Source organism: Ciconia boyciana, chromosome 4, assembly GCF_034638445.1.
Source record: "Ciconia boyciana chromosome 4, ASM3463844v1, whole genome shotgun sequence".
NCBI classification, from domain to species: Eukaryota; Metazoa; Chordata; class Aves; order Ciconiiformes; family Ciconiidae; genus Ciconia; species Ciconia boyciana.
Window position 1 is genome coordinate 23264805 of NC_132937.1, and position 15186 is coordinate 23279990.

The window sequence follows — 15186 nt, forward strand, 5'->3', positions numbered from 1 at the left end:
TTTTTTTTCCCCCCCCAGGAACTAAAAGAATTGTAGTTTCAACTGCAAACCAAAAAACTCCTCGGGAAAAAAAACAAACCCACAAAACAAAACCAAAAAGCTTCTGATAGTTGTGAGATGGCTGTTAGAAGAGACTTTCAGTTGGTGTTTTGGGTCTGTGTAAAATGAGGGTCTGGAGAGCATTCAATCATATGGTATCCTCTTTTATGAAGCTTTCTGGGCATATTATTCTAATGAAGTTTAATGGCACTGATTTCTTTATCTTAACTGAGTGTGTCTTTTCCCAGTCCCACATCATTTTAATTCGTTCCTCGTATGAGAATTGCGAGAGCCAGGATTGGCTTGACTTATTGCAGACGAAGAGCCATCCTGCCGGGTGTCTCGTCCTTCCCGGTGGGGATGCAATCCTCCCAGCATCTGGCTGTCGAAGGCTGAGGGTTGTGTTGAGGCAAAGCTTGCATCAGGAACAGGATTTGTCAGAGGACCTGTTCTCATTGAATTTTCCCTGCTCCTCTTGAAATAATTTGTTTTTTGCCATTTAGCAAGGAGCTGTGTGAACATCATGGTTTGGCCGACACGTTTTGTCTATCCTGATGTCCTGTGGCTAAGTCCTGTCTTCTCCTTCCCTTTCCCTCTTCCCAGGCTGAAAAGTCTTGGTGTGCCCTGATGCAGAAGCTATTTTGTTCCCCTTCCCATGTACCTCTTGCAGTCTCACTAACTCCCTTTCTGAGGTGTGAGGACCAGAGCTGTGTGTGATGTCCAAGTGACAGTTGCACAATAGACTTGTACGGTGGCAACACGGTCTGGTTTGGGGCAGAAGGGTGCTGGACCCTGTGGCATAGCTCATCTACTCTGCAGGACACAGGTACAAGCTCTGCTCAGAAATGCAGGGCGGATCTGTGTCTGGATTTTATCTCGTCTCCTCACTCAGTGAGATCTGGCTTAAAATTCAGCCTGGATCATGGTTGGCTGTGGAGAAGGTCTGGGTGCCACAGTTGGTAGTGCACATTGAACCTACCTCCCAGCTGGCTGGGTAGTGTGGGGCTGCAACAGACGGGGCTGAGACACAGGATGCTGCAGGCATGGGAAAAAGGTTGTTTTTTGGTATTTTGGTTGTTGTTTTGTTGGGGGTTTTTTTGGTTTGGTGTGTGAGTGTTTTTTTTCCTTCCCCTCCTGAGATTCAGGCAAGGCTGGCTTTGCCTGAGCCCTCCTCTTTGGAGACAGATCTCCGTTCTCCATAACCTAATCCAGTGCTCAGCAAGGGAAACCCTCGCTTGGGTACCAGCTGGAAGAAGGGTAGGGCAGTGGGACAAGCCTACAAATGCTCACCGCTCATCCTGCAGCTGAAAGGTTTGTCTTGTGCATCCTGAGTCAGGATCAGGCTGTGTCATAGCCCGGTCCCCTGCCTTGCGTTGTGTCCCCTGGGAGCTGTCAGGAGGCTGCCTGAGCTGTGCTGTAACACAGGTCTCAGGGATGCAAGCAAGGTCAGATGTCTGCTCAGAAATGAGATTGGTGATGATGCCACCGGTGCTGACAAATGGCCTGTCGTTAATCTCTGACTCACGGCAGCAGAGAGGGCAGTGGTGGAAGAAACCCATGAGGTCACTCGCAGCCTCTCTCCCCAGGGAGCTGCACACAGCTTCCACCCTGAACCTTTCCAGATGGGGTAGGTACTCATCCCCAGGGATGGTGGGTCTCTTCCTACCTGCCTGCCCTGAATGTGTTTGTGTGCAGGTGAAGGTGCATGGCATAACTCCAGTCTAGCTCCTAAGCATGGTGCAGGCGGTGTGAGCCCTGCAGCCCTGTTGGGGACTGGATTCCTGCACATGGCATAGCTCCAGCTCAGCAGTGGTATGAGCAGGATGAAGGCTGAAACAAAACTTGTGTTTTCAGTGTATTGCAATACCGTTGCAATACACGAGGTGCTGTACTGCTGGGAGACACTGCAGGGAGCTGGGGGAGACGAGACCTGGGATGCTCCAGCCCTGGCTGTGCTCCCCCATGCCAGGGCATTGCCTGGGGCCAGCTCTGGTGGGTGCTCAGCCCTCTCATGGAGCAGCCTTTACCTCCTCTCTTGCTTTTTGAGTCTCTTTCTATGCTTTTTGTAGAAAGGAGGTCTTTCTTCAGTTGCAAAATGCTCCTTGGAGGTTATAGCCAAAACATCCAGGACCGCCTCCCATGGTACTGGATGCTGGTGGAGATGCTGTGCTCACCGCTCAGCCATGCTGGTGAGCAGCACAGCACTGAGCTGCATTTGGGGGCTACTGTTGATGCTATGAGTACAAGCTTTGCATATGTGCAGGGAACAGGTGACTTTCTCTTCTGAATTATTTGGGGGGGTTTAAATCTCTTTCAGGAGGAAAGGAGACACAGTTATTCTACCTCTGACTCCCTCTAGATGCTTGAGCCTCTTGGCTAGTGCTGGGGAGTTGATGGGTGGCAGGAGACAGGGGCACGTGGGATGGGGTTTCTTTGCCTGGAAGGGTGGAGGAGAAGGGTGCACTGATGGGGATGAGGAGGTGCTGGTTTTCGGAGTGCGAGGGCTGCTGCCAGCCCAGGCTGCTGCAGCCGTGGCATAGCCCAAGCTGTGCCTCCAAGATCCTCCCCCTTCCCCTTTGTTGAGCTATGTTTTCATTTTTAAATTTTCTTCCATCCCCTCTTAACTGGAAGAAGTCCTAAATAAAGTTGTGGTCACTTTTATTTATGGGTGCAAGGGAAGAGATGGACAAAAAGCCTGTGTGCTCCTGACAGCTACAAAGCAGCCGGCTGTTTTTCTTTGCTCGCATTGGTGAAGCGATGGATCTGGGCACAGGCGACCACCCTGCTTGGGTGCCTGGGGATCCCCTGTTCCTCTGCCCAGGGGGCTTGGGAAAGATGGAGGGAGGGGGCTCTGCATCCTGGCTCCCGGCTATGGGGCTGTCACAGGGCCAGGCTTCACCGGGAACACCTGTCCTAAAATCCTGGGCACCCGAAAATACAGATGCATGAACTTGCCTGCCTTAAAAATCCATCACAGGCTTCTTGTCTCCATCTTGATTGGTTCCAGTGAGGTCAACTTTTTTTAATAACTTCTGGACTTCGGCAGAGAAAACTATTTCCTTCAGGAAATAATATAATTAAGGTTGCCTGACACTTCTGATTATAAGCCCCTGTCTTCAGTTGCTTGAAACTATGCCAGCCTTTAACCATTTGGACTGAAACTTCACATGCCTCTGCCTCTGGCTGAATTTTTTTGGAAAATTGTAGCAAAGAGGATTTTAAGCTGCTCTCAGAACACGGTTTGGGGGGAAAAAAAGGCATTGGTTTATCCACAACTTAAAAAAAAAACCAAACAACCAACCAACAAACAAACAAAAACCCCAAAAATTCTTGCAGTTGTTGTGCCAAAGAAACTCTACTGTCTTTGCACTGCGAAACCAGGTCTGATAGTTATGGGGAAGGTTTTCAGCCAGGTGTCAGGGGCCTGCTCATTGCTGACGCCACAAAAATCCACCTTCATTGTGCCAAGTTGCGAGCCTCTGAAAAAATGCTGCTCTGTGTGTGTATTATATATAGCGGGTGTGGGGAGGTAGCAGCCGCTCTGCTCCCAGAGCAGGAACCGCGCTGCTTTGAGCACATGTGAGTGCAAAATGTATGCCCCAGTTCTTGCATGGGATGCCTTGCTGCTGGGAAAGCTTGGGCCCCTTCTGTTGGTACAAGTAAAATTCATCGATCCCTGATCGATGTAGCCCTGGCTTGTGCTGGGGAGAAAGATTTTTGGCAAATGCTTTGTGTTTAGCTTCCCTCTTCCCCGCCCCCCCCCCCCCCTCGAAGTGGTGCAGTTATCCCTTAGCCCTTGTTGTAGCATGCAAATGCATCATGTGGGACATGCAGCATGCAATGGGTCCTGGGTTTCCTTCAGGGTTTTGCAGGGCCCTGTTTAAACAGTTAGTGCATTTGCATTGCAGCGATTGCAGGTTCCTCCTAATTCAGCTTGTTGCTACAGAAATGGCCAAAACAAGAGTATTTCTGGGGGGGCAGCCCAGCCGTGCCCTATAAAGCGGGTGTCACATTGATGAAGGGTCCTGACTGTGGCATTGCTGGGACCTCAAGTCCCGAGTGATGTGGGGTGACCTCAGGATTGGTGCAACCCCTCCTGCAGCAGGGACCTGCCCCAGGACTTGTCCCTGCTCTGTGGCTGGTGATATTTGCTCCTTACAAGACCCTGCCTGAGCTGTGGTCAATGCTGTCCCCTGTTTTTGGGGCAGTCTAGCTCACAGATCTTCCTGCTGGCTCAGCAGTAGCTCATGCCCTGAGCCAGGTCCTTCAGCTGGTGACCTGCTTTGGGCATGCTAAGCTCCTCCAAAACCCAATTTGACTTCAGTTTGGGGTTCTTAAAAAGCAAATCTGTGCTTTGACTTCCATGGGGAAAGCTAGGCTGCTGGACCTGTGGCAGGGAGAGCTCATCCCATCCGGACAGGGCACAGAGGTAGAAGGGCATATCAGTCCTTTCCATGTGAGCAGGTTCCAGGGACAACTCTCAGCCAAGGGATTTTGCAATTTGTAGCTAGCATAATGCACTGTCCCTGCGAGAGCCATGTCCTTGCGGCTCGAGCAGAGGATGCTGCAAAAACCTCCCTGAGGGCACTCGGTACTAAACCCATCTCTCTTGTCCTATCCCTGCCAAGCTGGAGTGACAGCCCAGGTGGGTCCCTGCCAGGTAGTGACGAATGAGCCTCGCCGCTTGCTGTAGCTTGGTCTCCTCTGTTCCGCTTCATCTGTGGGTAAAAATGAATAGAAAAACCCTAAAAAGTTGCATTGGCGTTGCAGAGCGAGGGGAGGCTTGGTGGGGAGGAGCTCTCTCTCCTCCTTGCCTGTCACTTGTCAGCTCGGGGGTGCCTGGCAGAGCGGGTTTTGAGTGATGGGGTGTTGCAGGTGTTGGGCTCGGGGCAGCTGGAGTTAAATTTCTCAGTGGCTGACACCTGACAAGCATGATAAATTGCGGCACACCACGCGCTGCCGGCATGACAGACGGTCCGCTTCCCTCCTTTTAAGCTCTGGGAAAACTTTTTAATTATTTCCCAGTGCTTTGCAAATGAGGGTTTCTTCATCAGGCACCCAGCGGAGTTTGCGGGGGGGGGGGGGGGTGGTGTTATTTATTTATTTAGGTTTTGTAGGCAAGTGGGGGGTGGATAGGGGTTGTAGTTTGAGTTTCTGTAGCATCTTCCCGCTGACTCGCCCAGGCTTTGGATGGTGTCCTGGGGAGGGCTCTGGGGAAGCTCGTCGGCTCGGGGTTGGGTGCTAATTAAAGCACGTGGTGTTCCAGGCTTGGAGTTGCTGTCGCCCTTGGGAAAGTGTCTCTACAGGAGCGACTCCCAGACTTTCCTCTTGCCACTGGAGTTTTTCATTTTTCATAATGCAGAACTATAAGACTTTTTTTTTCCTCCTCAAAGCATTTAAAAAGGAGGGGGGGGAACAACACACACTCAGCCACAAGAGCTAAATAATGAGCATGGAACTTGACTGATAATTTGTTTGTCTAACACAAAAAGCATATTTGCTGCTATAACTGAAGGCACTGCTGGTTACAGTAATGCCTCACACTCCCATCTCACTAGGCAGCATGTCAGATGTGCACAGAAAGTCTCTCTCCCATTTCCAGTCCTCGGTGTCTGTGCTGCAAAGCCGTACATGCGTGCTTTCCTCTTCACACTCCTGGGCTCAGTTGGATCGGCCTCTCCCTGCACGGTTTAACACGTGTGCAAGGCTTTGCAGGATTAGGGCTTAGGCAGCGCAAGACCTCATGGGCAAATGCCTTGGTGCTGGGCTGACGTTTTAGTGCTGCTATGCTGTTTTGGCTGGGGAGCGTTGCTGTCTGTCTTTAAAGAAGATCAGAGATGCCCCAAGCTGCGGTATTTTTTTTTTCCCCTCTCCCCTTTCATGTGTCTAAATCGAAATAATTAAGCAAATGCGTGCTTTGGGGCTGGACTGTGATGCTCATGTGGGAGGGCTCTTCATCTAAACTAGCTTCATGTTTACACCGGTTACCCCCAGCTGTCAGGGCTGGAAAACAGATGCCCCCCTCCTTCGGTTGTTTTCTAAACCCGAAGCGACGGCAGAACTCCACCTGGTAACCTGACAGGTTATCTCTTCTGTTTTGTTGAAGAAAATCCCAGATCTGAGCGGCGAGGGTTGGTCAAGCAGCCAGAAGAATCCCCCAGACGTTGATGAGAAATTGGGGACATCCCAAGGACTCTGGACTGGTGGAGAGGTAAGAGGTGGGTTAAAATACTTGCTCACCCTGTTTGTCCTCGGTTGGTGAGCTCTGGGTCACCTGGCTGTGGTGGGACTGCAGGCCATGTGTCTTTTAGCTAGGACAGCGTTTATTAAAGTGTGGTAAAAGGCTGCTCCTGGCTCTGGTGTGTGAGCAGCCCCATGGCTGCTGTGCAAAGAGGGCAGATGCTGACAGGGGTTATTTAGGTTGCAGACGGCCAGGTTTGGACGAACAGCTTGGAAAATGCACGTGTCGTGGTGTGGTGGGTTGGACGCCAGGTGCCCACCAAAGCCCCTCTATCACTGCCCTCCTCAGCTGGACAGGGGAGAGAAAATGTAACGAAAGGTTCGTGGGTCGAGATAAGGACAGGGAGAGATCGCTCACCAATTACCGTCATGGGCAAAACAGACTCGACTTGGGGAAATTTATTTCCAACCAAATCTTAATTATTACTTAATATTAATTATTATTAAGTAATAAATTAAGTATTAATTATTATTATTTATTAATATTAATCATTACTTAGTTTATTACTAATCAAATCAGAGCAGGATAATGAGAAATAAACCCAAATCTTAAAAACACCTTCCCCCCACCCCTCCCTTCTTCCCGGGCTCAACTTCACTCCCGATTTCTCTACCTCCTCCCCCCAGCAGTGCAGGAGGACGGGGAATGGGGGTTGTGGTCAGTTCGTCACACGTTGTCTCTGCCCTCCGTCCTCCTCAGGGGAGGACTCCTTACACTCCTCCCCTGCTCCAGCGTGGGGTCCCTCCCACCAGAGACAGTCCTCCACGAACTTCTCCAGCGTGGGTCCTTCCCACGGGCTGCAGTTCTTCACAGACTGCTCCAGCGTGGGTCCCTTCCACGGGGTGCAGTCCTTCAGGAACAGACTGCTCCAGCGTGGGTCCCCCGTGGGGTCCCAGGTCCTGCCAGCAAACCTGCTCCAGCGTGGGCTCCTCTCTCCACGGGTCCACAGGTCCTGCCAGGAGCCTGCTCCAGTGCGGGCTTCCCACGGGGTCACAGCCTCCTTGGGGCATCCACCTGCTCTGACCTGGGGTCCTCCACAGGCTGCAGCGGAGATATGCTCCACTGTGGACCTCCGTGGGCTGCAGGGGGACAGCCTGCCTCACCATGGTCTTCACCAGGGGCAGCAGGGGAATCTCTGCTCCGGCACCGGGAACACCTCCTCCCCTCCTTCTTCACTGGCCTTGGTGTCTGCAGAGTTGTTCCTCTCACATATTCTCACTCCTCTCTCTGGCTGCAGTTGCTGTTGCAGTTTTTTTCCCCTTCTTAAATACGTTATCCCAGAGGAGCTACCATCGTCACTGATGGGCTCAGCCTTGGCCAGCGGCAGGTCCATCTTGGAGCCGTCCGGCATTGGCTCCATTGGACATGGGGGAAGCTTCTATCAGCTTCTCACAGAAGCCACCCCTGTAGCCCCTCTGCTACCAAAACCTTGCCATGCAAACCCAATACGTGTGGATTGCACATGGGAGGCTTCTCCATAGAGAGCCCTCCTGCTTGAAAGCCCTTAGGGCAGTTCAGGGATGCGTGGTCGAACTGGGGTAGCAGAGGTCCTGTGGTGGCTGAACTACTCTGGAGCAGGTAATTGTCACCCAGCCCTGCTTTGTGATGTGAGGTGAGGTGCCACCTCTCACAGACAAGCACAACTTCAAGCTCTCAGGCCTGCTGGATGTTCTTTCTGCTTTCCTGCACTGGGGGCTGCCGCATCACGGATGTGATGAACTTCCCTGGGCTCTGCTCAGCTGAAAAGGTCTCCCTTAGGAGACCACCATCATCACCAGCCATGGTCAAGGGGTTGCCCCACCTCTGAGACCTGTTGCATACATGCATTGTATGGGGCTGTGATAACACAGTGTTGCTTGAGGAGAGGTTTGGGGTCATCTTCCCCAAGCCATGGGGACCTTGGAGCAGGGAAAGGGCCTGTGGATGGGGCTGCCCCATTTGGGGACGCAGACCCTGTGGAGCCGTGCCTGGGAAGCCGGTGCTTGCTGGTGCTGTGCTTGAGAATTGAAAATGATGAATTAAAATTTAACAAGTCTCTAAATGCCAGGCAAGGACATCTTAAGTGGGAATTGTCACCGTTTGACTAGCACAGCCTCCCACTTAGCTAAAATTGCATGGCTTTAATTATGTTTATCTTGGAAAAGCAATAGCTTACACAGAAGAGGAGAAACTGTTGGCCAAAATAGCATGAAGTGTCATGGATTTTCCCTGTGCAGCTCCCCTACCCTCTCCCCCTGCATCGTGCTTCCCAGGGGTGTTTTGCAGCCCCTTGCACCCTGGATCAGCAGAGTCCTGCATCCTCTGAGCCACAGGCAAGGACAGAAATGCTCCCTGTGTGCAATGCTGAACATGGGCTATGGAGTTAAAAGCTCAAGGTTAAGGGACCCCAGGGATGGGCAGCACCTGATGGAGCCGCAGTGGGGAGTGGGCTGGGGTCTGGGTGTGCAGGGGTGCTCTGCAGCAGCAAAACCCTACCCTCGGCATTGCCCAGTGGTGGCATCCGTGGAGTGGCATGGGATAAGGACCCCTTCCCTCCCTATCCTCGGTGTGGACCAGCCCACCCACGGGACTCCTCACAGCTCTGCAAATAGAGCAGCTCGAGGAAGGTATGTCACTAATAATACCAATTACTGTTACATGCTGGCTACAAGGTACACTGGCAGTAATGGGATCCGGGGGGGATGAAATGAAAGTGATATAATATGGTGAGATAAATTAGCATTGTAAAATTAGCCATGGGTCTAGTCAGGGATCTGACAAATGTGTTGCAGCTTTGGTACAAGCTCTGAGCACTGCTGAATTGGATTTAGTGGCCCAGAGCAAAGCAGATGGGAGCAAGGGAAAAAGAGAGTTTATGAGTGGTCTCCGTACACACATGCTAACGGTTAACACTGCTTGTTTCTTCCTTGGCTTTGCTGAATGATACGTCCCCTGGTACCCGCTCGTACGCGGCAGCAGAGGAATAAAAGCCCAGCCCTGCTGATGTGCTGTTGGTGTAGCTCAAGCCTGGCAGAGAGAGGGGAGGGGGAGTGGAGGAGCAGCAGCAGACTGGTATTCCTGCCAGTCTTGGTGCCTCAGCTGCCGGTCCCTGCCCTGCATCATGGCCATGGGCTTCCTCACCTGGGTTTGCGCCCAAAGGGAGCATCAGTGGGGTTTGCGTGGGATGTGTGGCAGGCGCTTGCACATCTTTTAGCCTTGTAAGGAGGGTAGAAAGCTGGTTTCTGCTTCCTATGTTGCAGCCTGACCTGTTTTCCTGTGCCCGGCTGGGCTCTGGGGCAGAAGGATGGCTGGAGCCGGGCATCCTGCAGCACGGGGGCTTTGCCTGCTCACCAAGGGTGTGCAGCAAACTCTTTCCACATTATCCTTCCCCCTCTGAGGCAGATGTGGGAGGCAGGAGATGCATTTTGTGCTTTGTGGAGACTGGGAAATAGATGTGGCTGGTTCCAGTGGGATCTGCTTCCTGGTGGCTCATTAGGACAGGCTCCGCCGGAGGGATGCAAGCGGTCCTGCCCATGAGCGATGGGTGGTCGGCGAGAGCCTCTTACAGATTTGTAAATGCAGGCTAATTGCATGTTTAATGGCTGATGCATTGCACAGGATCTAGGGAGGGGTAGGCATGATTTAAGTCTGGTTTGATAAGGCATGTCATGTGGTTCACTTAATAGTAATAAAAAAGGGGGAGAAAAATTCTGAATATGCTTTGTAGTGCTCTGTGGTGGAGCTGGGGGGGGGACACACGGCAGAGGGCTTGCAAGGGGATCCATGCAAGGCTTCTCCAAGTCACGCCACAATGGTGCAAGACGTACGGCGGGTACACAACAGACGTGTCTGCAGGAGGGGACCAGCTTGTCACATCCCTGGGGGTGAGATGGCAGAGGGCAGGCTGCTGCCCCGTGCAGTTCTGCAGCAGCACCAGGTTGAGCAACGAATCCCAAGGGATCATCTCAGCACTGCCTGGAGCATCCCAAGAGACTTGAGTGAACTTGTATACTGAGCCCACGTGGATGGAGACCTGAGGAGACAAGCTCCAGTTTGTGGGAGGCCAGCCTGGCCTCTGTCAGCAGTCCCTGCGTCCTCTTGCTGCAAGCAAGGCACGAGGTGCAGTGGTGACACTTTTTAGGGTATCTCAGACCCCAACCAGCCCCAGGGCTATGTTGTCCTGCCAAAACCAGTGGGGTGGTGAACTGCAGCAGCAGACGGAGCCCCTTCCCTCGACTTTGCTGCTAGAGAAGTAGTGATGTAGGACCATGGCAGGGAGCAGCAGGACAATGAGCCCGTGGTTGGAGTGCTAGTAGCAGCATAAATAGAAATACAACTTCTCGAGTTCTTGGGCAGCAATGATATATCTTGTTTCTATTGACTTAAACCTCTAAAATACATTGTAGATTGATCTACAAATCTGCAAAAAGCACCTGGTTTTTTTTAAGACTAAAGCAATTTTCTGCTTGCTCCTTGTGGTTGGCTCCGAACAGACACATGTTCTCTTGTCCTATTTGAGTCTGGCATGCTGCCACGGTGGTAGGAAGTTTAGTAGTACTTGAGCTGGATCGATTCAAGCCCATTATCTGTGCTGCCTGGGACTCAGCGGCAAAGGGGAAAAAAATACTCTTCCCCAAACACATCAAAGCCCTGCGATAAGGACACACGATTGAGCTCTATTTATAGATGGACAGATGTCTTGCCAAAGTTCTGTTGCTGTCACTTGGTTATGCAGTTTTTGAGTGTTTAGCAGTGTTTGGATCTGAAGGAATCTGTTCTAGCTTCTGGCTTAGGTGCCTCCAGGCACAACCCGTAGTGGTACTGCTTCTCGGTGGGCTTTGTCCTTTCTCCAAGTAGGGACCTGCTTTTTAGATGGCAAGAATGAAGTGGCTGAGAGGTCTTGTAGGTGCTTGTGGAGTTGGTGACCAAGATAAAGTCTGACCAGCTATTTCTTATCTTGTGCTTGCATCTTCATAGACCCACAGGGACCTTGGAGGTCTCCAGAGCAGGACTGCCACCAACGCTACGTCAGATCAGTGCGGCTGTTCAGCTGAGTGTTCACAGCTTAAGCATGGACATCCCCCATCTCCTGGGGTACCTGGCCCTCAGCTGTGCCACCCTCCCAGCAAAGGGGTTTTTCCTACTGTTCACCCTAAACCTCCCAAGCAGCAACGTGTGGCCACTGCCATGTTGTGTCTCATGCAATTTCCTTCTTCATCAAATGCTATCAAGGACATTTGAATCTGTACCACCCATGCAAACTGTATGTTTGGAGTGGTTCCTCAGGCCAAGTTAGCACAGGTCTTGCAGTGTATGTGCACATACATCTTCAGTGAGCATATGGTTTTTGAGAGATTGGTGGAAAGGGTGGGGTGAAATGGGTTACCAACTCCAGATTCAGTTCCTGGCATGAAGGAGTGCCTGTGCTCATATGGTAGAATTGCTCTTAATTTCCTTCCATACATTGCTCTGTCACAATAGTAATGAAACTGGGAATGGGAGAAAGGCAAAGGCTTCATTCTGCCTAGCTTTGATTGTTGTTGTTAAAGGTATTGTGCTGGTTTTCCCTCGGTTACGACGCTAGGAAGCAGTGACCTGATGTGACATTGCAGCCACAGTTTTTCACAACAGACTTGCAAAACCATTCAGTTTGGAAGGGACCTTGGGAGGTCTCAAGTGCAGCAGAGACTCTGCACAGAGCAGGAGACTGAGACTGGACATGGCTGCTCAGGGCTTTATCCAGCCTGCTCCTGAAAGCCCCTGCCTATGGAAAGACCATAGGCTGTTTGGGCCTCTGTTCCAGCACGGTGGGCTCTCGAGGGGGGAAAAGTTTCTCCTTGCATCCAGTGGGAACCTTTTGTTTCAGCTACTGCCCACTGTCACTGAACCTCTTGCTATGTGTTTCTGCAAAGAGCCTGGCTCAATCTTCTCAACCACTCCCCTGGCCGTCTCAGTGGCCCCTGCTGAATTTGCTCCAGTTAATCAACATGTGTCTTGTCTTGCGGCTCCCAAAACTAGGAGCAATGTCTTGATGCGGTCCGAGTGCTGCGTGAGCTGCTGGCTGTGCCGCTGCTCCCGCAGCCCAGCGTGCTGCTGGCCCCCTTTGCTGCCAGGGCAAGCAGCTGGCTTGTGCGGGGCTCGCTGCCTGCCAGGACCCATGCTGGCATGGGGTGGGTGTGCCTATGCCCGAGCCCTGCATCACGCCATGGCAATGGGCTGGAGATTTCACAGTAAGTGCTTTTTTTTCAGGCTTTGGTGGATTGCGGCAGCAGGAGGGAAGTTGTCATCTGTGGGCAGGTTTGGGGACAAAGACCTGACTTTTTTTGGGTTTTTAACACGTCCTCTTGATCAGGTGCAGTGTAGTTGCATGATGGCTTCTGGCTGTGTGCCATTCCCAAGCCTGGGAGAAAGGAGATTTCTCCTCCCCAGGGTGTTCATAATGTGTTCGTCTGCACGGCTCCTGCAGAACGCTCCGAGCATCCCTTGCTCTCCGCTTGGTGTTAGTCTGTCTCCAGGGTTCTGCTTAGCTTTGCTCATATATTCCTCTGACGAGAAGGCAAGACAGGAAGCAAATACCTTTGTTACAAAACCACATATGGGCTTTCAACAGGTGATGACACTTCCCCAAGCTATCTGTCTAGTGAATGCACTTTCCCCCGCTTGTTTATATTCACAGGAGTGTTACTTAGCTGCTCAGGTAGGCCATAGATGTCAAGAAAGATGTCAGTGTCAGGAGAAGGCTTTAATGCAAGGCTTCCTGCTGTTCTTTGTGATGGGTGGTGGCTGAGACCCCAATGCCCCAAGGACCGTGGGTGTGGGAGAGGGACTGTCTGCTGGGTCTGGCACGGGAGCTGTGGCTCGGGAGAGAGGCAGCAGTAGTGCTGGAGGTGACTTTTTACAGCTGGCCCGGGATGCTGAGCTGCAGCGTGACTGAGATGATCATTCACTGAATGAGGGCTCTGATGGAGGCAAGCGGTGTTTTCCAATTAAAAGAAATAACCATCAGCAAGGGGGACTGTACTCCCCCTGAAACCATTTCAGATGGCGTCACGGCTGCTGCGGGTCTCGCGGCTCCTGGAGGACCACGGTGGTGGATGCCTGATGCTCTGCGCAGGAGAGCTGGGGATCATGGGGCCACAAATGTGGGGTGCGTTTGCCTGGGGTGGGAGCTGCCCCACTGAGTCCTGACTCTGAGCCATGGGGAACCGTTGTCAGCTCGGAGGTGGGCATATGGCTGTGTAAAGCGGGGACCTGCTGCATCAGATGGAGGGGGGAAAAGTGCAGACCTGCCTCCTCGTGGTCCCCCTTAGTGCCCAAGGGGAGTGGGTGCTGGTGGGGATCCCCTGGACGAGCTGTTCAGCTGTGATGGAGATGGGCAGGATCCCACATCTGGGTGGGAAGAGGAGCGAGGGGCTCAGCTGCACGCACCTGGATCCCTTCTATGGCCATGGTGTTCCCAGGGTCCTGTTTGTTCTGCACCAGCGAGGCTGTGCATACGGTAGAGAGACTGCAGCACTGATGACACCCCTTAGCAATATATATTGTATTATTTTTCCCTTTAGGATGACTCTTTTTAAGATCTGGATAGCTCTAGGAAACCTCCACTGAGACCCCATGCCTCCAGGGCAATTTACAGCACGCACCAGCCCCTCAGCATTCGTTACAGCCCCTAAAGAGGATGGCTCAGTGCTGCCCTTCAGTAAGATCACATATTACCAGCTCTTTTACCTTTCTCTTGCCCTAAATTGTTGCACTTTACATCGAAAAGGAGGGGCACACACGTGGGGGCCAGCACAATTTATGGATCAGAGTTTTATATGCTGCTGCGACGCTGTATCTTTTCCCCACGGTGACACTTTATTGCCACAAATTACCAAACAGGCAAGGTTACGCAAGTGGCAGGAGGCAGAACTGTAAAGGACAGGAACAAACGGCAGCAAGAAAAGTACCCAGAGGAGAGGGGGAGGTCGGGCACCAGGCAGAAATAAAACAAGGCAGGAGGCGGGACGAGCGTCAGAAATCAGCTTGCCTTGCAAGCGGGATGTGTGGGTGAAGCCTGGGAATCTGTGTGCCATCTCCGATGCATGGGCATGCTGTAGGGTCGGGAGAGCAGCCAGTGGTCTGAGTTTGGATGCTGTAAATCCTTGATTTTTTTTTTTTCTCTCCCCTCACAAAGTTGCTAGGTGCTTCTGCAGGCTGCTTTTTGCTGGTGGAATTGCAGGTTTTTAGTTGCTGAAGGTTTTTCCCTGTATGCTGGCTGGTGTCAGCGGAGAGAAGCATCTCTAGAAAGTGAGACTTTATCTTCCTTCTAAGCACCTGTCATCCCTAACAATGTTCAGCCCATGGCAGGGGTGCCTGGGGAGATGGTGACCCTGTGCTTGCCTCTGCACCAGCAATCGCTAAAACCCTGAAGTAACCTGTACCATACAGAGCAGACGGATCCAGCTCCCCGGAGGTGAGAAGCAGCAGACTCTTCTCTTGGGCTGGCTGAGGTCTTGTTGTCATCCCAACCACGGCACCAGTGGTGCTGGAGTTGGGGCTGCTCTGGGCAAATTCTGGGAGCACTGGGACTCCCGCAAGAAAGTTATTTGCAGTCTTATTTTCTTGGTTTGGTTTTCAGTGCTTTGCTTATGTGCTGCAGGGACAGTCGGGTCATCTCCTTGGCTTCGTTTGGACATCAGGCTTGGATCTGGAGGCTGAAGGCTAGTGGCATAAATTTTTCTGCCTCCTTGGAGAGGAAGAGAGGTGCTGGAGGGGGTGGGCAGCATTCAGAGGGTTAGTAAGAGGTGTTCTGCCTTGCAAATGGTTGCTGTATTTCCTTGCTTTATGGTTGCGGGGAGAGGAAATGTCCTAGGCTTGCCCTTTGGGGGGACAGGATGGTCACTTGTGTCCATCTATATTAACACATTCAATGTACATGATGATGC

The 15186-nt window shown here is 52.0% G+C and overlaps 1 protein-coding gene across 1 annotated transcript in view; it reads left to right on the forward strand.

The window, feature by feature from the left end:
- Positions 1-15186, forward strand: part of CNTFR (ciliary neurotrophic factor receptor) — a 191961-nt gene that overhangs the window by 28285 nt on the left and 148490 nt on the right. Inside the window, exon 2 of the mRNA XM_072859795.1 lies at positions 6146-6250. The gene's annotated coding sequence lies outside the window, so the exon portion shown is untranslated. The remainder of the gene's footprint in view (positions 1-6145; positions 6251-15186) is intronic.